We start from the raw sequence: 21,355 nt of genomic DNA on the forward strand, positions 1-21,355 counted from the left end.
AGACTGGTTGTATTCTCCTCATAGAGGATGTTTCACATAGAATTGAAATGTCCCATTTATAATAGTCACGAGACTGCTCTGTTGGCACAGCGATTGATGGAAATAGCAGGTCGGTCGTCTGTCTCAGTGAACCCAGTAGTGTGGCAGTCTGTTGTCTCCAGCTGACTGGTCACAGGTGAGCTGGGTGTTCAAAGGTGAGTGCAGCAATCAGTTCCTAGCCTAGGGAGAAATGATTATCCCTAAAAAAATGTTAATGTGGGGGGAAGTTGCACCTTTATCTCAACGGCCATAAGAAATGTCTAAGCAGATATGCAATGCGTGCTAAATAGCCATGGTCAGACCCTTTTGGAAAAAACAAAATCAGGCCGAATTAGGTCTATACCAAATGGCTTCCTCATATACTCCAATATATCCTATTGATTTCCATTTATATTTCTCAGCTTTATGCGGTATGGACGTTTCAATTGTGTCCGTTGTTCCATTCGAAGGGCACGGAATAGCCTTGCGTGTCCTTGTGACATGTGGAATTTCTTTCCCCAAAACTTTGCTAGGTTTTGGTTTCCATTGCTTTCTCCTGTTTGTCCAAGGTTATTCGCAGATATCATTTTCTTCTCACTGGCATGCGTTTTATTTTGAGGTTCAGCTTTTCTATTCTTTGCAACTTTTAATTGGTTTTGTTTGGCAGAAGATTACGGCTGTGATCAAATCTGTTGGCCACGCCTCTGTCTTTGCTGAGGAAGAGTGGCGTTGTCTCATGTCGCTTCCCATCTGCCTCTACACCAGCTCACACGCCTGGCCCAGAAAGGCTGGACGAGCGTTGAGGAGGCTCACCCCCAGGGTTCCACGTGGCCGACCCTGGGCTGCAGTGTCAGAACATGCGGACTTCACCGCTGGCCCACTGGCTGGACCCTTTCATGCTCCATTGGCAACCTGCGGTTGAGTGGAATGTGATTTGAATATGCTACTTGAGCCCAAATCTGGCCATGTGTAGATGAGGCCAGGTGGTTTCTCTGGCCTACTGTGATGTCGGAGGATTTTTCAGAATCGTGTCTCTGCTGTCTGGTCTAGTTTGGTGGACACAGGGTTTCAGAGCACACGTGGAGCAGTCTCGTAACTCACCCTTCCCAGTTAGTCCAGGTTAGACCTTCCCTGCAGTTTTTGGGGTGGTCACTTTCCCGAACTTTCAATTGTTCAAGCAGAGTCTGTCTAAAGACTGACGTCTTTCACTGATTTCTGTTGGCCTTCCATTTTATGGGACCCTGTTTTCTTTTCCATGGTCTAATCGTCATGTTCTTTATGAGCTTGTCCTTTGACATGCTTATCAGTGCGATCTCCTTCACTCCATTTTAGTAATTTTGTATTTCTTTAATCACCATATGTTCTGTAGGCCAAGGTGTGAGTCCTTTCGTGATTGTTGGGTGTTGTCCTGGAAGTTTCATCGTTCACTTAAGGGAATCTTTGCTATCCTAGCCTAGATCCAACTGAGCACTGACTACACGTGGTCATCTTGGTTCGTTTGACATTGTGAGATGATAAACTCCAGGTTTGAGGTTATCCTGGCAACCACTTTCATGGGCGCAATGGTTCCGACACAAATTAGATGAATCTGATGAAGTCCTCTCTGCAGGTGAGAGACCTTCTGTCCCTTTTCTGGATTTGGGAAGTTTGAGCTTGACCACTGATACTTGAACTTTCCACTAGATTACGTCTAGATACTGGCTTACTTTATTTCTACAGGGTTTGTTATTTGTTTGATTTACATCCTCAGCTGTGGCATGTTTATTTTTCTTTAAGTATAATGGCAATGTTCTAATTTTCTGCCATCCTCTCTACATGTGGTTTCGAAACACATAATCAATACTCCTTCTACGGTAAGAGATATGGGGAGAGAATCTCACTGATCCCACTGAGCCCTGTAACCTGGGAGGCCAGCCTTCACAAAGGATGGAAGCCCTCTGCAAAAGGGTACTTTTCAGCACACTTCTAGAGCCCTTCCAAACCAAGAGACATACACAAGCATGGCAGGGGTCCATTCCTTCAAGGCATCAATGAGCTCTCTTGTGACATATTGGCATATACCGAGTGGAACCCCGTGACTTGAGAGCTGTGGGAAGTGAGAATTCTCTTCAAGAATGCTAGGGGCATAGGAAAGGAGGCCTCGATTCTTCTCTTCAATGTCCTCCATTGATCATTCTTGACTTTGTATTATGGGTAAGGCAGAAGGACAACGTAGGTCTGATAAGCCCCAGGTCCGGCCTCGTTTTTCAGAACACATTTCCAGCTTGAATCAGCATGGCCTCCCCAGACTTCCGTAGATGACAATGTTGTCCTCTGAGTACTTGACCCTCTATTGTCTCTTCTTCCCAATGATTCCTTTCTCATCCCTTGAATTAGCATCTCTTTGATGTCTTCAAGTTTCTGTGCCCGGTTTGAGTTTGGAAAAGCTGTTTCTGTGTACCTCTCACTTGAATATCCTAGCCCAGGCCAATCTTTGAGCTGGAAACCTATGGCCAACTTTGGTGACATGGTCACCGTGATGTCATAAACACGCTCAGAATTCTAAGTTGTCCTGACAACCTCCATGCACACAGTGTTTCAGAGCCATCTCATACCAGTCTGACGACTCCCCCTTTCCAGGTGCGATAGTTTTCCTTTTTCTGGACTTCTTGTCGGTTTCTAACTTTATCCTCGAACCTTGAAAGTTCTACTACATTCCTTCTAGACAGTGGTTTCTTTCCTTTAAGATAGTCCTGGGATTTATCTCTTATCTTTTGTGGATATGGCCAAATGTGTGGACTTCCCCACAGAAAGTCCAGGAGTCCCTGCGAAGCTGAAGTTACCCAAGCAATCCTCTGATGAGCAATGATCATGTCAACTCATAGCAGTCTGGTGTTTCCACCTTGGCAGGTCAGATGTTTTCCTTCCTTCATCATTTGGGGAAGTGTACCTGATGTCTTCATAGATTGTAATATTCTCATGGTTCATTTCCTGGTGTGTATTCATAAGGTATCCTCACAATTTCTACTTCTTCATCATCTCTGTCGGCACCATACCTTGAAATCTATATTTCCTAATGCTCCTAATCGGATCTGCACCTGCGATGCCAGCCTGCCAGTCCCAGGCCGCCCAAGTGGAACACGGACACTTACCCACTACACCAGAGGGCTGGCCCTGAAGTGGACTTTTGGACCAACCTTTGGCTTGAACTTGGGAAGATGTTGGTCTGCATTGTTTATTCGTAAAGGTAATTAGCAGTAACATCGTGGACAGCAACATTTTCAGTTGGCTCAGGAGTTTAGCACGGGTCATGTTCTGTTGGTAGTGTTCCTCTTCATCTCTTTGCAATGGTCTACCTTTATGTTGCATCATTAAACATTTCGAGGTGATTATCAATCCTTTGAAGTTCATAATCTCTAAACTCTTTCAGCCTGCAAACTTTATCCCTTAAACCTGCTTGCCTTTATGGAGTTTTGATTTTAGGTGAATTGATTTCCATAACCTAGCATTAGAGAATCCTATAGCTTTCAGATTTACATCCTCATAGATTTAGACTTCTGTGTATGCTACATCTTCTTCCCCACAGTAAGCCTAATTACAGGCCCACACCCCACACTTGTGCCTAATCAACTCTTTCTCCCACTGTCCACTGCCACCCGTTCCCTCTGGGAACCACCAATCCCATATCACGTTCTACCTGTTTGTTGGTCCTTATTTTAATCTTCTGCTCATAAGTGAGATGCGATGGTATTTGATTTCTCCCTTGGGCTTGTTTCAGTTCCCCTCCCACCCTCAGGAGTGATTCTGCTGTCACAAATCGCTGGACTGCACTGTTTCTTACAGCTGAGTGTTTTGCCTTTGTGTGGATATAGCCCAACTTCCTTCTCCATTGGTCCTTTGATGGGCACCAGGGCGGCTTCCAAGTCTTGGATATCGGGAGTAAGGCTGTGGTGAACACAGTGGGGCACGGATCTGTGTGCATTAGTGTTTTGCAGTTCTTTGGATAAACACGCTGGAGAGTAATAGCTGGATCATATGGTAGATGGATTTGGAAATTTCTGAGGCAATTTCACACGGCTATGCCTAGTGCCCTCACCAGTTTGCACTCCCACCGGAGGTGCAGGACTCTTCCCTTCTCTCCACCTTCTCTCTGACACTTGTTGTTTCCTGTTTTGTTCCTTATAGCCATTATGAACACAGGGAGCTGTCATCTCATTGCCTTGAGGATTTGCGTTGGCCTTATACTTACTGGTGTTGAACATGTGTTCATACAGCTGTTGGCCACCTTTCTGTCTTCTTGGGGTAAATCTCTGTTTCCATGTTCTGCCCAGGTTTTAATGGGCTTGTTTTTTCTCTTGTGGAGACGTGTGTGGTCATTGGGTCTTTTGGCTATTCAGCCCTTCTCAGATGTGTGGTTTGAAACATCCTCTCCCTGTTGTTGTGCTGTGTTTGCATTGAGTGGACGGTTTCCCCGGCTGGACAGAAGCTTCTACGTTGGACAGAGGCCTGCTTCTTTCTTCTTTTCTTTGTTGCCCTTGCCCAGTCACACATGCTTCTTCCAAATAGGCGGCTACCCCAGATGGCAAAGAGCAAGCTGCCTGTGTTTTCTCCTAGAAGTTTCACTGTTTCAAGACTTCCGTTGAAGGCTTTAATCCATTTCGAGGTGGTGTGTGTGCCTGGTGTAACATCATGATCTACTCTTATTGTGTTACATGTGTCTGTGCAGTCTTCCCAGCACCATTTATTTTAGAGACTCTCCTTTCTCCACTGTCTCCTCTTGCCTTCCTCATTGCAAATGCGCTGTCCATATATGTCTGAGTTGACCCTTGTGTTCTCCATTCTGTTCCATTGGGCTTTGTGCCTGTTTTTGGGACCAGGCTGTGCTGGTTCGGTACCAAGTGCTTCGTCCTACATGTTGAAATCAAAGTGTGATACGTCCTCCTTTGTTCGTTCTCCTCAGAATTCCTTTGGGTATTCAGGGTCCCTTGTTGCTGGATAGAGACTTTAGGATTTCCTCTTCTATTTCTGTTGAAAAGATTGCTGCAAATTTGACTGGGATTGCATGCAACCCAGAGATTGCTTTATCCATTGCGGACGTTTCAGGTGTTTCAGATCTTACATTCCTAGAGCACGGAATACCCTTCCGTTTCCTTGTGTTTTCTGGAATTTCTTTCCCTAAAGCTTTGCTAGTTTTTGGTTTCCATAGCTTGCACCTGTTTGTCTAAGCTTATTCCTAGAAATCTTATTCTTCTTACTTGCATTTTTTTTTCCAGAGGTTCAGTTTTTCTATTCTTTGAAACTTTTCATTGTTTTTCTTTTGGCAGATGTTTATGGCTGTACGCACATCTGGTGGCGATGCTGCTGTATTAGCTGGGCAAGAATGACGCTGTCTGACGTTGCTTCCCATCTGCCTCTACACTACCTTGGACGCCTGCCCCACAATATCTGGACCATAGGTGAGGAGGTTCACCTCCAGCATTCTGCATGGTCTGCCCTGGGTGCCGACCCAGAATTTGTGGACTTCACCACTGCACCACTGACCAGCACCTTTCATGTTCCATTGGAAACCTGCATTTGATGTGGAATGTGATTTGAATATGCTATTTGGGACAAATCTTGCACTGTGTAGACGAGGCCAGTTTGTTTTTCTTCTGCACTGTGATGTCAGAGGATTTCTCAGAATTGTGTCTCTGCTATCATGGCAAACTTCATCGACACAGGTTTTCAGAGCCAGATTTTAACAGTCTCATAACTCACCCTTACCAGTTAGCCTAGGTTTGACATTTGCTACAGTTTTGGGGTTTGTGACTTTCTCTGTCTTTCGAACGTTCAGGGAATGTCTAAAACGGACATCTTTCATTGTGGATTATTCAGGTGTGATTTCTGTGTGCCTTCCATTTTCTGGGACGGTTTTTTGTTTTCCATGTTATAGTTGTTGATATGGGCTCGGCGAGCTGAAGACTCGAATGAAAGATTTCTCGGACATTGAAGGTCTGGCACTGGTGCTCTTTTATTTAGAGAATAGTATGGGATAGCATGGGGACAGGACCCATGGGTAGTGAAGAGTTGCTGCTGCTCCCTGGGGATGGGACCCATGGTCAGTCAAAGCTCCTGCTGCTGCCCTGAGTTGAGGGTTAGGGCTAGTTTTATAAGTCATGGGTACATGATTTATTTTTACTGGAAAAAGAAATGATGTGGTAAAATGTCTTTAAATGATTTCAGTGCAGATGGGGTCTGGTTAATGTGCAGTCATATAACTTTAGATACGGATCTGGCCCTGTAGATCAGCATGTAGGTGAGGATGCGCTGAGCTTCTCTCCCTGAGTCAGCCCTAATTCCACCTGCTCATATAGTTTGGCATGTAGGCCAGATCACCTTGGGCTTCCCTAGCTGGGGCAGCCTTAATCCACATCATAAACACCCCCTGAACCCATTTGGACTGGAGAGGTTTGGGGATATGGACGATGGTCAGTCATCTGTAACTACTTATGGCTGTACAAGGTTGCAGAGCTGTCCCTAAATAGGGTCATAGGTACAGGTAGGATGTTCAGTGGACTGGAAGGCTTCACCTGTGGAGTTCAAGGCTGACAAGGTGTACAGAGCCTCTGGAGACGAGAGAATCATTTGACGAGAGGTGGTCCAGGAGGTGAAACTTTTTTCACATGCGGATGACAGACAATGAAACAGACAACAAACTATAATAAGAAATACAAGCAGTATGTTTAACCCAATGTATAAAGTATTGAAGTAGTGCAGAAACCTGGTCCTGACTTGGAGTTCAACCAATCGTTTAGAGTTAGGGTTGATAAGACACGGATTTAATTTGGTGGTTGGGATAGGAAGCCAGAAATATTTTGACAGTAGTCAGGAATATAGACACAACATTCAGTTTTTATAATGGCATAGGTGCCCCCTTGTGCTGCTGTCAAGACATCCAGTGTCATTTGGATTTGGAGGACTGCCTTACACATTTGGGATACTTCTAAATTGAGCAGCGAAATGCTATGTTGTGCATCATTTAATGCCTTCATAATAAATTTGTTTAGGACTTCCATGTGCAAGACGACACTTTCGATTCCTAATTGGGGAAGGAAAATTGCGGAAAGATGGTCATACCGGTGGAAGACAGACCTGGTTCAGCGCTGCTGTAGGTTGGGTAGGATAGCAGGAGGAGATGTAGTAAATGTAGTTCTACCCTGCATCCAGCTAAAGCCTAGTGTGCATCGTGCAATCCACTTAGGTGGCAGCAAAGGCCATAAATTGGAGCTGCATAGCCACTGAGCACCATTAGAGACTAACCAAAGCGTGCTGGGCTGTCTATCCCAGTTAGTCCCAAACCAATCAGTACTTTTTTAAGACTATGATATGAGAACACATATAACAGCGAATTTTTCCCATAGGTCGGCTGTTATTAGGCCATGTATCACAAGTGTGATTGGTTTCTTCCCAACAGAGAGTGACCTTTTACTGAGTTGACCACTAGTAGGAGTGAACCAAATACATTCATCCCAAATTTCACATTGTCCATCCAGTGTGTATCGATAAGTTGGGGACTTTCCCTTTGGAACTTGTTGTTTCTGATCCACCTGTGACAAGGCAAATCTAGTTAGTATTTGGGGAGTAGTTTTAAAGGAAAATGTTTGATTGTGGCCAGGGAACACGCACGTGTCAGACATAGATGAGCACAAGGAGACATTACGATTAGTAATAGATGAATCTTGTGGATGAAAAGAGCTAGAATCTAATATCCATGAATGCCTACTATAGCTTCTACAGAGACATAATTTTTTCTCTCTTAAATCACCCTCATTTTTACAAAAGATAGCCAAATCAGGATTAACAGGTTTGCAAGTAAAGTGTAGTTTCAATACAACTTGCTCCAATTATTTACATAACAGCTACAAGAATAGCAATTGTTTATACAGGCTTTTTAAAGTATGCTTTGCTGGAAATTTTTATGAGGAATCACAGATTGAACTGTGAAGGCCTCTAGAGGCAAGAAAAGCCAAGCCAAGGATTTGCCATCAGATTTTGCCTGCAGTACTTACAGATTTGAGTGGAGTTCTCTTTCAGGTCCCCCAAAGTATTTGGAGGTTACTTGCACTTGCCAGATAAGCACGCTTCCTTACTTAACGGGTAAGATTGCCAAAATCTCTGTAAACAGGGTACCAGGCTCGTGTTTCCGAGTGGCCGTATTCCAGAAAGTCCAATCTTTGTTCCTGAAATGCTGTCTTGTCATATCTGAGCCTGTATGTTTCAAATATGACATTCCAGTCAAAGCCTTGGTAATATAACCAATGTGACCTGTTATAAGGAGAACAGATTCTTATGGAACTTATGCAACTATTGCCACAAAATGACCATATTCCGTAACAAAGGGTTTGACAATTCCTTAGGGATAAGGTAGGGAGAAAAAGATAAATGTTTCAGTTTTGCTCATAAAGGTATAATTTCACCAAACGGCTGTAAGTCAAAGTTAGCATAAGAGAAAAGAGAAAAAGACTTCCTTCATTATGAGAAAACAAAACAACACATCAAAACTCAACAATATTTCAAACAGAAGTCCTAAAAAATTATAATCGTCCTCATCAGTTCACACAGTCCTGTATAATCAATTCTTGAGCTAAATCTGTCCTTAGCAGATCGAGGAGCTTAGTTTCTGTTACAATTCTGTAGTTTCTTACTCAGCTCAGTTTTACAATCTGAAAGATTATCAGAAACCTGTAGTTTAGAACCTCTGTGTCAGAATCCTTTCCCAGAATATCTCGGAAGATGAAACATATTTGCAAAAGAAAAAAGCATCAGAGAAAAACAACAATTATCTGCAAATGGACAAAGGACCCAAAAGGGCAATTGACAAAGAAACTTGGCTACTTCTGTGACATATGACCCTTACAGATAATAAGTGGACTTATGACTGATAACCAGGACAGATCAGAATCTTAGGAATTCTATATAATTTGAAGACATCTATATTAATAACATTTACCCATCTAATACCACATAAGAATATCTATCATCACTTGTTTCACAATGTTTCCCATGTAATTTAATAGAAAAAATAAGCCTAATTAGTTAAATGTTTTCCTCCTTACAGGAACAGAGAGCAAATTTCTTTGAGAAGACTCAGGGGCCCTCTGAAAATCCGCAGAGTAATTTCTCTTCTGTCCACCAGGTCAAAAGAAAGACTTCATTCAGCATTTGAATATTTTTGAGGGAGAATCTTGTCAAAACATATTCAAAGTTTTTAAAATGCTTCTTCAAATAGGAAACAACACTCACTGTGAAACAATGCTCAGGTATCTATTCAAAGTGATGACAGAAAGAGTCAAAAATCTTAAGAGTGACCTCAGTCATTATTTTCACAAAACACGTTTCTCTCTTAGGTAGACTTACTCAAAGGAAGAGCTTTTATAACCTATTTATCAAGAGCAGATCCAAAGTTCAAGAAAAAGTATCCTTTTAGAGAAAACCAAATTTGAATTTCTGCACCTAATAATGTTACACATTCAAACTCATGCACTTAATTGAACTTACTTTAGTCTACTTGAGTAGGCATAAAACTCTTTTCAGAATTTCTACTTCACAAACCTTCTACAACTTTCTTTTTCGTTTTCAGAATGTGTCAACTCTTTCTTTTTTCCTTTCTAGTATATTAGGATAAATTTATGTTTCTTAACCCATCAAACAAAAATATTTCCATTCTTTACACCTTTTTTACTGAAAGCATACATTTTAACTTCCCTGAATACAGAGCTCTTTTCCTTATTGATTTCCTGTATCTTTAATTCCATAAGTTAATTAGAACTTTTAAGCCTTAACAGATCTACTAAACACAAAAAAGTAAGCAATTATGAATTGTCTTTTATGTCAGCATTCTAAACACTTCATAACTTTAGAAACATGCAGCTTTACAATAAAACACAGGCATGCTTTTTGATACACCCACACGCTTTTAGCCTGTTCAAGAAGAAGCCCAAAGTAGATAACTTAGATATGTTTATTAATAATGATTCAGTTTTCATCCTATCCAAAAATGACCCGCATATTCATCTTTTTATCATTTAACTTAACTTTGCAAAAGTCAAGATTGTTACACAGAAAAATTTTGAAGCTGATTTGTTTCAACAAGTATACTGACCGTAAAAGTTATTGTACCCACCTTTATGTGTTTTATGTATTTAAACCATTTGTTTCCAACAACTATGTTCAGATTACCTATGGAAACCTCATGAGGAATTAGACAAAACTGGTCATCATTTAAAGCTATTATTTTACTGACAAATTTAAGAAAGTGAACTTATATGACTAGATAAACCAGGCTGAAATTCCTGCATCCTATGCAAATACTGACAACTCTGACAAGAAGATAATTTTCAATCAAAGCAACAAACTTTAACAAGCTTTCATTTACCAAAGGTTAATTCACATCACATTAACTTTGAAAGGCACTGAGTTAATTTCTACTACATTTAGAATTTATGTAAGCACTTTCTTTAAGCCAACTAAACAGAGATCTTAATTTTGGCCAGACCATCCAGGGGTAAAAATATCACACGTATAATGTACACATAGACACACATAGACAGAGACTGTACAACCATTGTTTTAAAAACTACTCCAGTGAATCAGGTACAATAATATAAAGCTCACCAGTTATGAATCCACACTTTCTTTTGAGCCTTTTTACTAATACTTATGGAGAAGACCCTCGAGATGGTAGACTTTTTGCAAGGGCGCACTTATGACCATTTATCCTTTCCCCTCCTTTTTTTTTTCCAGTCTTAAGAATGAGTGATGGGCTACATAGTAGTTCCTGGAGAGGAGGGATGAGAATCCTTCTCATGATAAAGGAAGTAGGTGGAATCTGAACTGCCTCTAGAGCTGTCTTTCCAGTCTTGCAAGGATTTTGTAAGGACAGTTGCTCTTGATTTCTCAGAAACTGGACTGAAACTTGAAGGACATTCTAGGTTGATCTTCCTGTCCAACTGCACCAGAAAGGCACAGAGATACATCACAAATTTTCTCCCAGATGAAGTTTCTGGGGCATACCCATACAATTGAAAGTGTTTCTAATTAGTTAGAATGACCCTAAGTGCTGAGTCTCTTGGGATGCTTACGTCATTCCCCATGTCAGTAAAGCCAGTGTCGGACTGACAGTGAACTGGACAAGGGTGCAGTGCCTACAAAGGCCTGGAACATGCTGGAGGCCGGGTCTCCCAGTAGCCGGGTTGAGAGTTAAGTCCCTTGCAAAATATATTCAAGTTTTTCAATTTTACAGAATGTCCAGGTTCTGCTCAAGTCCAGCCTGAACTTAAGCTCGACTTGGTGACAACAGAGGACATGATGAGCAAAACAAAGAAATTAAAAGAAGACACCAGACCTCACCCTCATGGCCGTTCCCAGAGGGTTATCATGATAAAAGTCACACAACAGTTCCCATGCTGGGGCACACTACCCTAGCATGACAGTTCACAGAATAAATCAAAGCTCTCCTAACCTCATAGCCAACTCAGTAGGTGACTAAAATACTCAATGAGTCAACCGCCAACAGAGGGCACGCTACTTGGGGTCGTCGGGGTGATCAGGCCCAGAAAGCCAAAGTTTGGGCTCCCAGTGTTGGAGGACTTCACTGTTGAAAGATTTCTTTGTTTCCCGGTTGCAAAGCTCAAAAGAAGATGAAAATGGCCATTGTAAGCCTAAGAAAGATGAAAGAGACAGGTCCATTACCTTGAAAATCCCCCCTGAACCTAGGGAAGCCTCCTACCCGTTGTTCCTACTGTGGGGTGCCTATAGCAAGGGGTGATGGGGGTGTCCCCCAGAATTGCATCCCTTGGATACCTTCCCTGCTATGCTTGACAGGAACAGGTGCCTGGTGAACATCTTTCCTATTCTGCCTGGAAGTAATAGGTGCCTGGTGAGTGGTCCCCAAGAGAAAAGGAGAAGTTTAAGAGAGAACATGATGGAGAGAAATAGTGAAGAAGTTTCTGCCACGCTGGGGTCATTCTACCCAATGCGTGTTGGAGCCATTCTCCAAAGAAGGGTTTCCAATACTCAGCCAAAGGTTAGAGTTTGGTACTTTCCCTGAACTGCAGTCCCGATTGGGACATTCACACAGTTCAGATGGTCAAGTGCATGGGACGTATCCCAATCCAGCTTTAGGGATAGAAATCTTCCACGAGAGTCTTGGAGATTGCCAACCATACTAATGACTGAAACTGCTGACCCTTTCCCACGTAAACTTTATGTATTAGAGATAGGGTCAGGAAGGAATGGATTAATTCATTCTACATCACTCTTAGGCTTAAGGTACTGATTCTCTTCAAGCTGAATGCCAGATTTGCACCATAGAGTAGCTATGGGCAGCAAACATGAATTCATACAGCTATTCAAGACAGTTCCTGATGGAGAAGTGAATTTAGATCCATCCTCGAAAAAGAGAGAGGCACAAGGAAGGAAAGGGCACTTACCAGAATTCGAGCTCACAAACCAATGAAGCACAATCCCCATATGGGCCACGAGATATGATGTGGGGTCGGCAAGCTCAAGAGTTGAAAATAAGATTTCTTGGACCCTCAAGGTCTGGCAGTGGTGCTCTTTTATTTAGAGAATGGTACAGGATAGCATGGAGACAGGACCTATGGGCAGTGAAGAGCTGCAGGCATGGGGACAGGACCCATGGGCAGTGAAGAGCTGCTGCTGCTGCTGCATTGGGAAAGGACCCATGGGTAGTCACAGCTCCTGCTGCTGCCCGGAGTTGAGGTTAAGGACTAATTTTATCAGGCATGGGTACGTGACTTATTTTTCCTGGAAAAAGAAAAGATGATGTAAAAAGTCATTAAATGATTTCAGTTCAGATGGGTTCTGGATATTGTGTGGTCATATAACACTAGATACGAAACTGGCCCCATAGATAGGCATGTAGGTGAGCATGACCTGGGCTTCTCTCACTGGGGCACCTCTAATTCATACCAAAAGAAATTCAACGCGTCCTATAGTTCTGCATGGTCACCAGCTAACCTTGGGCTTTCGAATGGGGGCAGCCTTAATCCACATCAATCCTCATGGTCTTTCACAGCTGTCTCCCATAGATATGCTCATCAGTGTGTTCTCCTTCATTCCAACTTAGGAATTTTGTATTTCTTTAATCACCATGTGTTCTCTAGGCCGATGTGAGTGCTTTCGTGATTGTTGGGTTTTGTCTTTGAATTTCCATCGTTCACTTGAAGGAATCTTGGCTATCCTAGCCTAGGTCCAACTGAGCACTGAGAACACGAGGTCATCTTGGTTGGTTTGACATTTTGAGATCAGAAACGCCAAATTCTAGTTTGTCCTGGCAACCACCGTATGGACATAATGTTTCTGAGACAAATTAGACAAATCTGATGAATTCCTCTCTCCAGGTAAGATATTTTTATGTCTTTTTTTCTGAATTTGGGTAGGCTAGACCTTGACTTTGGATCCTTCATTGTGCCAGTAGACTACGTCTAGATACTGGTGTACTTTATTTCTGTAGGGTTTGCTAGTTGTTTGGTTTACATCCTCAGCTCTGGCATGTTTCTTTTTCGTTAAATATAAGTGTAATGTTCCAATTTTCAGCCAACTTCCTCACATACGGTGGAAATCCACATAATCAATACTCTTCTATGACAAGAGATAGGGGGAGAGAATTACATTGGGGCCAAATGGAGCATTTTAGCTTTGATGGCAGCCTTCACTTTGGATTGGTGGTTCCCAGAGGGAAAGAAAAAATCCAAAAAGCTGTGCAGATTCACGTCATAAAGATTTTGAGGCTGAAAGAGATTACAGAAGGTAAACTTTCAAGGATTGTGAATCTCCTCCAAATGCTTAATGATGCTACAGAAAGGTAGACCATTGCAAATATATTAAGAAGAATACTACAAAGACAACGTGTTCCGTGCTAAACTCATGAACCAAGGGAAAATGTTACCTTCTGTGAGGTTACTACTCATTACCTTCACGAATAATCACAGCAGGCCAGCTTCTTCCCAAGTTCAGGCAAAAGATTGGCCCAAAAGTAAAATTCAGGGCCAGTCATGTGTTCTGGTGTGTAAGAGCCCACGTTCCTAGTCTGTGGCCTGGGACTCATGGATTCGCATCACGGGTGCTGATCAGATTAATAACATCAGGAGAGATAGATTTCATGGTATGGTGCGGGCAGAGATCATACATAAGTGGAAATTGTGAGCATACCTTATACATATGCACCAGGAAAACAACATGAATATATTGCAATCTATGACGCATCTGGTAGACTTCTCAAATACAGAATGGAGGAAGTGATGTGACTTGCATAGGTGGAATTGTCGGACTGCACAAGATGACACGATCATTGAACATCAGAGGATTGGCTGGGCAACTTCAACTTGGGATGGACTCGTGGACTTTTTCTGGGGAAAGTCTACATATTTGGCCATATCCACAAAATGTGACAGATAAAACCAAGGATAAACTTAAAGTAAAGAATTCAGTGTCTAGAGAGAATGTAGTAGACATTTAAAAGTCCAAAGATAAAGTTATAAACAGACAAGAAATCCAGGAAATGGAAAACTATCAGACTGGTATCAGATGGCTCTGAAATACTGTGTGCATGGAAGATGCTGGGACAACTGAGAAGTTTGAGGGTGTTTATGACATCACAGTGAACATGTCACCCAAGATGGCCTCATCTATATAGTCCGAGGATTGTCCTAGGCTACGATACTCAAGTGAGAGATACCCAGAAAAGAATTTAAAAACAGAAACCAGCACTGAAACTTGAAGAGTTAGAATTGCCGCTGATTAAAGGGATAAGAAAGAAGTCATTGTGGAGAAGCAATAAATAACAGAGAGACAAGCAATGAGTGGAGAACATTGTGATCTACTAAAGTAGATGTGGAGGCCGTGCTGATTGAAGCTTGCAAGTTGATTTGAAACCAGAGGCTGGACTTGGGTCTTATCAGACCTACATTGTCCTTCTGCCTTAATCATAATCCCAAATCAAGAATGATCTCCTGAGGACATTGTAGAGAAGGATCGATGCTTCCCTTCCTATGCCCCTAGCACTCATTGAAGAGAAGTCTCACTTTTCATAGCTCTGGCATTACGGATGCCCACTGGGTACATGCTAATGTGTCACAATACATCTCTTTGAACGCTTGAAGGACTAGAACCCCGTCATGCTCCAGGTATGTCGAATTGTTTGGCAGGGCTCCAGAAGTGTGCTGAGAATCACTCTTTTCCAGAGGGCTTCATTGCTTTGTGAGGGATGCCCTACCAGGCTAGTGTGCTCAGTTTGGCTCCAATGAAAGACTCCTCCCCCATCTCTTGGAGTAGAATGATTACTGATGACGTGTATTGACACCATGTGAAAGGAGGTTGTCTGAAAATTAGAACATTACAATTATCTTTATAGAAAAATAAACATGAGGTTGTAAATCAAACAAATAACACACCTTATAGAAATACAGTAAGCCAGTATCTAGACGTAATCTAGTGGAACGTTCAAGGATCGGAGGTCAAGATCGAAACTTCCCAAATCCAGAAATGAGACAGAAAATTATCCTACCTGGAACGGAATTCATCACATCTGTCTAATTTGTCTCGGGTACATTATGTTCATGAAGAAGGTTAACATGACAAACTAGAATTTGGAGTTTAAGATGTCAGAACGTCAGACCAACCAAGATGAACACGTGTTCACAGTGCTCATTTTGACCAAGGCTAGCATGGTAAAGATTGCTACAAGTGACCAATGTAAATTCAAAGACAACACCCAACAATGAAAAGCACTCACACGTAGGCCTATAGAACATAGGGTGGTTAAAGAAATAGAAAATTGATACCTTGGGATGAAGGAGAACTGGCTGACAAGCACACCAAAGGGGGAAATCTCAGAAAGACCATGATGATTATACTATGGAAAAACAAAATGGGCTCAGAATAGGGAAGGCAAACACAAATAACACCTGAATAATCCACAACGAAAGGTGTCAGACTTTAGACAGACTCTGCTTGAACTTTTGAAAGTCAGAAAGTGTCACAAACCAAAAAACTGCAGTGAGGTAAAACCTGGGCTACCTGGAAAGGGTGGGTATGAGACTCCTCCAAACGTCCTTTGAAACCCTGTGTCCATGAAGCTTGCCGGGAGAGCAGAAACATAATTATGACAAATTCTCTGACATCGCAGTTGACCTAAAATACAAACTGTCTACATCTACTCAGTGCCAGAGTTGGGCTGAAGTAGCCTATTTAAGTCACATTCCACTCAAATGCAGGTTGCCGAGGGAACATGAAGGGGGCTGGTCAGTAATGAATCGGGGAAGTCCTCGCATTCTGAGTTGGCAGCCAGGAGTTGGCAGGGTAGAATCCTGGGGGTAAACCTCCTCACCGCTGGTACAGCCATTCTTGGGCGGGAGTGGGAGGTAATGTAGAAGCAGATGAGAAACGACATTAGACAGAGCCACTCTTCCTCAGCAAATACGGGAGCATTTCCAGCAGATGTGAGAACAGTGATAAATCTCTTTCAAAAGGAAAAAAATTAAAAGTTGCAAAGAATAGGAAAATTGAACCTCAATAAAAAAGAAAAAGGATGCCAGTAAGAAGAATAAGATACGTAGGAATAACCTCACCCCAACAGGTGAAAGCTCTGTAAACAGAAAACTAGCAAACCTTTGCAGAAAGAAATGGGAGAAGACAGAAGGAAGCGGAAGGATATTCCATGCTCTTGAAATGGAAGAATTAACACACTTGAAATGTCCACACCGCATAGAGAAATCTCTTGATTCCATGCAGTCCCAGTCAAAGTTGCAGCAATATTTCTCACAGAGATAGAAGCGAGCATCCTAAAGTTTACATCCAGCAACAAAAGACACCAAATAGCCAAAGGAATCCTGAGGAAAAAGAACAAAGCTCAAGGTATCACACTTTCTGATTTCAACATATAGGACGAAGAAATTGAAATGGAAACAGCGCAGGCTGGGATGCAAAACAGAGAAACAGAACCATGGAACAGAATCAAGAGCCCAGAGGTATAGGGACACATATATGGACAGCCCATTTTCGATCACGGCACCAAGAGGAGACAGTGGAGAAAGGAAAGTCTCTACAATGAACGGAGTTCCCCATCACCCATTGCTATAGGAACCCCACATTAGGAACGACAGGTGGGATGCTGCCCTAGGTTCACAGGGGATTTTCAAGGAAATTCACGTGTCTCTTTCATCTTTGTTAGAGTTACACGGGCCATTTTCATCTCCTTTTGAGCTTTGCAACCGGAAAACAGAAGAATCTTTGAAGAGTCAAGGCCTCCAAGCCTGGGAACCCCAACTTTGGCTTTCTACCCTGATCACCACGGCAACACCAAGTAGGGTGCCCTTTTTTGGCAGATGACTCATTGAGGATTTTAGTCACCTCCTGAGCTGGCTATGAGGGTAGCAGACCTGTGATTTATTCTGTGAACTGTCATGCTAGTGTAGTGTGCCCCAGCACGGGAACTGTTGTGTGACTCTTATCTTGATAACCCTCTGGGAGTGGCCATGAGGGTGAGGTCTGGTGTCTTCTTTTCCTTTCTTTGTTTTGCTCATCATGTAGTCTGTTGTCACCAAATCGAGCTTAAGTTCAGGCTGAACCTGACCAGAACCTGGACCTTCTGTAAAATCGAAAAACTTGAAAACATTTTGCAAGGGACTTAACTCTCAACCCGGCTGCTGGGAGCCCTGACCTCCAGCCAGTTCCCGGCTTCTGTGGGCACTGCACCCTTTTCCAGTCCACTGTCAGTCAGACACTGGCTTTACTGCCATGGGGAATGCCGTAAGCATCCCCAGAGACTCACCACTCAGAATCCTTCTAACTAATTAGAAACACTTTCAATTGTATGGTGATGCCCCAGAAACTCCAACTAGGAGAAAATTTGTGAGGTATCTCTGTGCCTTTCTGGTGCAGTTGGACAGGTGGATCAACCTAAAAGGACCTTCAAGTTACAGTCCAGTTTCTGGGAAATAAAGAGCAACTGTCCTTACAAAATCCTTGCAAGACTGGAAAGACAGCTCTAGAGGCGGTTCAGATTCCACCTAGTTCCTTTATCATGAAAAAGATTATCATCCTCCCTCTCCAGGAACTACTGTCCAGTCCATCACTCATTCTTAAGACTGAAAAACAAAAAAGGAAGGGAAAGGAAAATGAACATAAGTGTGCCTTTGCCAAAAGTCTAGCATGTCAAAGGTCTTCTCCATAAGTATTAGTAAAAAGGCTCAAAACAAAGTTTGGATTCATAACTTGTGAGCTTAATATTATTGTTCCTGACTCACAGCAGTAGTTTTTAAAACGATGGTTGTACAGTCTCTCTGTATGTGTGGCTATGTGTATGTTATAGGTGTGATACTTTTATCCTGGATGCTATGGCCAAAATTAAGATCTCTGTTTAGTTGGCTTAAAGTAAGTGCTTACTGAAATTCTAAATGTAGTAGAAATTAACTCAGTGCCTTTCAAAGTAAACGTGACGTGAATTAACCCATGGTAAATGAAAACTTTAAGTTTGTTGGTTTGATTGAAAATAGTCTTCTTGTCAGAGTTGTCGGTATTTGCATAGTATGCAGGCATTCATCCTGGGTTTACTAGTCACATAAGTTCACGTTGTCTCTTAAATTTGTCAGCAAAATAATAGCTGTAAACGATGACCAGTTTTTTCAAATGCCTCATGAGGTTTCCGTAGGTAATCTGAACATAATTGTCGGAAAAAAATGGTTTAAATACATAAAACTCACAATAACTTTTACAGTCTGTATACTTGGGGAAAAAAAACAGCTTCGAAATTCTTTTTGGTAACAATTTTGAGTTTTGCCAAGTTAAGTTAAATGATAAAAATCTGAATATCTGGGTCATTTTTGGATAGGATGAAACACTGAAACATTATTAATAAACATAGCTAAGTTATCTGATTTTGGCATCTTAGTGAAGAGGCTAAAAGCGTTTGGGTGTATTACGAAGCATGCCTTGTGTTTTGTTGTAAAGTACCACGTTTCTAAATTTATGAAGTGTTTAGAATGCTGATATAAAAGACAATTCATAATTGTTTACATTTTTAGTGTTTACTAGGTCTGTTAAGGTTTAAATGTTCTAATTAACCTATGGAATTAAAGCTACTGGAAATTAATAAGCAAAAGAGCTCTGTATTCAAGGAAGTTAAAATGGATGTTTTCAGTAAAAAAGGTATAAAGAATGGAAATATTTTTGTTTGATAGGTTAAGAAACATAAATTTGTCCTGATGTACTAGAAAGGAAAAAGAAAGACTTTGGGACAAAGATGTAGAATGCTTGTGAAGGAGAAATTCTGAAAGGGGTTTTATGCCTGGTCAAGTAGACTAAAGTAAGTTCAATTAAGTGCATGAGTTTGAATGTTAAAAATAAGTAGGTGCAGAAATTCAAATTTGGTTTTCTCTGAAAGGATACATTTTCTTGAACTTTTGATCTGTTCTTCATAAAGAGGTTATAAAAGCTATTCCTTTGAGTAATTCTACCTAAGAGACAAATCTGTTTTGTGAAAATAATGACTGAGGTCACTTTTAAGATTTTTCACTCTTTCTGTTATCACTTTGAATAGATAGCTGAGCATTGTTTCACCGTGAGTGTTGTTTGCTATTTGAACAACATTTTAAAAACTTTTGATATGTTTTAACAAGTTTCTCCCTCAAAAATATTCAAATCCTGAATGAAGGCTTTCCTTTGAACTGGTAGACAGAAGAAAAATTACTCTGAGGATTTTCAGAGGCCCCCTGAGTCTTCTCAAAGAAATTTTCTCTCTCTTCCTATGAGCAGGAAAATACCAAACTAATTAGGCTTATTTGGTCTATTAAATTACATGGCAAACATTGGGAAATAAGTGAAGATAGACTTTCTTAGGTAGTATTAGATGGGTAAATGTTATTAATATAGATGTCTTAAAATTATATGGCATTCTTAAGATTCTGATCTGTCCTGGTTATCAGTCATAAGTCCAATTATTATCTGGAAGTGTTATATGTCACAGAAGTAGCCAAGTTTATTTGGCAATTGCCGTTTGGAGTCCTTTGTCCATTTGCAGATAGCTGTTGTTTTACTCTGATGCTTTTTTCTTTTGCAAATATCTTTCATCTTCCAACAAATTCCTGGAAAGGATTCTGACACAGAGGTTCTAAACTACACATTTCTGACAAACTTTCAGATTGTAAAACTGAACTGAATAAGAAATGACAGAATTCTAACAGAAACTAAGTTCATCGATCTGCTGACAGAAGATTCAGCTCAAGAGTTGATTATACAGGACTGTGTGAACTGATGAGGAGGATTATAATTTTTTAGGACATCTGAAATATTGTTGAGTTTTGATGTGTTGTTTTGTTTTCTCACAATGAAGGAAATATTTTTTCTTTTCTCTTATGCTAACTTTGACTTACAGCCGTTTGGTGAAATTATGCCTTTATAAGAAAAACTGAAACATTTATCTTTTTCTCCCTACCTTATCCCTCTGGAATTGGGAAACCCTTTGTGACCGAGTATGGTTATGTAGTGGCAATATTTGCATAAGTTCCATAAGAATCTGTTCTCCTTATAACAGGACACATTGGTTATACTACCAAGGCTTTGACTGGAATGTATATTTGAAACACGCAGGCTCAGATATGACAAGACAGCATTTCAGGAACAAAGATTCGATTTTCTGGAATACAGCCACTTGGAAACATGGGCCTGGTACCTTGTTTACAGAGATTCTGGCAATCTTACCCATTAAGTAAGGAAGCTTGCTTATCTGACAGGTGTAAGGAACTCCGAATATTTTGGGGGACCTCAAAGAGAACACCACTCAAATCTGTAAGTACTGCAGGCCAAATCTGATGGCAAGTCCTTGGCTTGGCTTTTCTGGCCTTGCAAGACCTTCACAGTTGAATCTGAGATTCCTCATAAAAAAGTCCAGCAAAGCAGATTTTAAAAAGCCTGTATAAGCAATTACTATTCTTGCTTCTCTTATGTAAATAATTGGAGCAAGTTGTATTGAAGTTACACTTTATTTGCAAACCCGTTCATCCTAATTTGGCTATCTTTTGTAAAAATGAGGGTGATTTAAGAGAGAAAAAATACGTTTATGTAGAAGCTATAGTAGGTATTCCTGGATATTAGATTCTAGCTGTTTTCTTTTGCAAGATTCATCTATTGCTAATCGTAATGTCTCCTTGTGGCCATCTATCTCTGACACCTGGGAGTTCCCTGGCCACCATCAAACATTTTCCTTCAATACTACTGCCCGAATACTAAATACATTTGCTTTGTCACATGTGGATCCTAAACAGCATGTTCCAAATTTAAAGTCCCCAGCTTATCAAGA

The sequence above is a fragment of the Equus asinus genome, chromosome 1, assembly GCF_041296235.1.
Source record: "Equus asinus isolate D_3611 breed Donkey chromosome 1, EquAss-T2T_v2, whole genome shotgun sequence".
Classification (NCBI taxonomy): domain Eukaryota; kingdom Metazoa; phylum Chordata; class Mammalia; order Perissodactyla; family Equidae; genus Equus; species Equus asinus.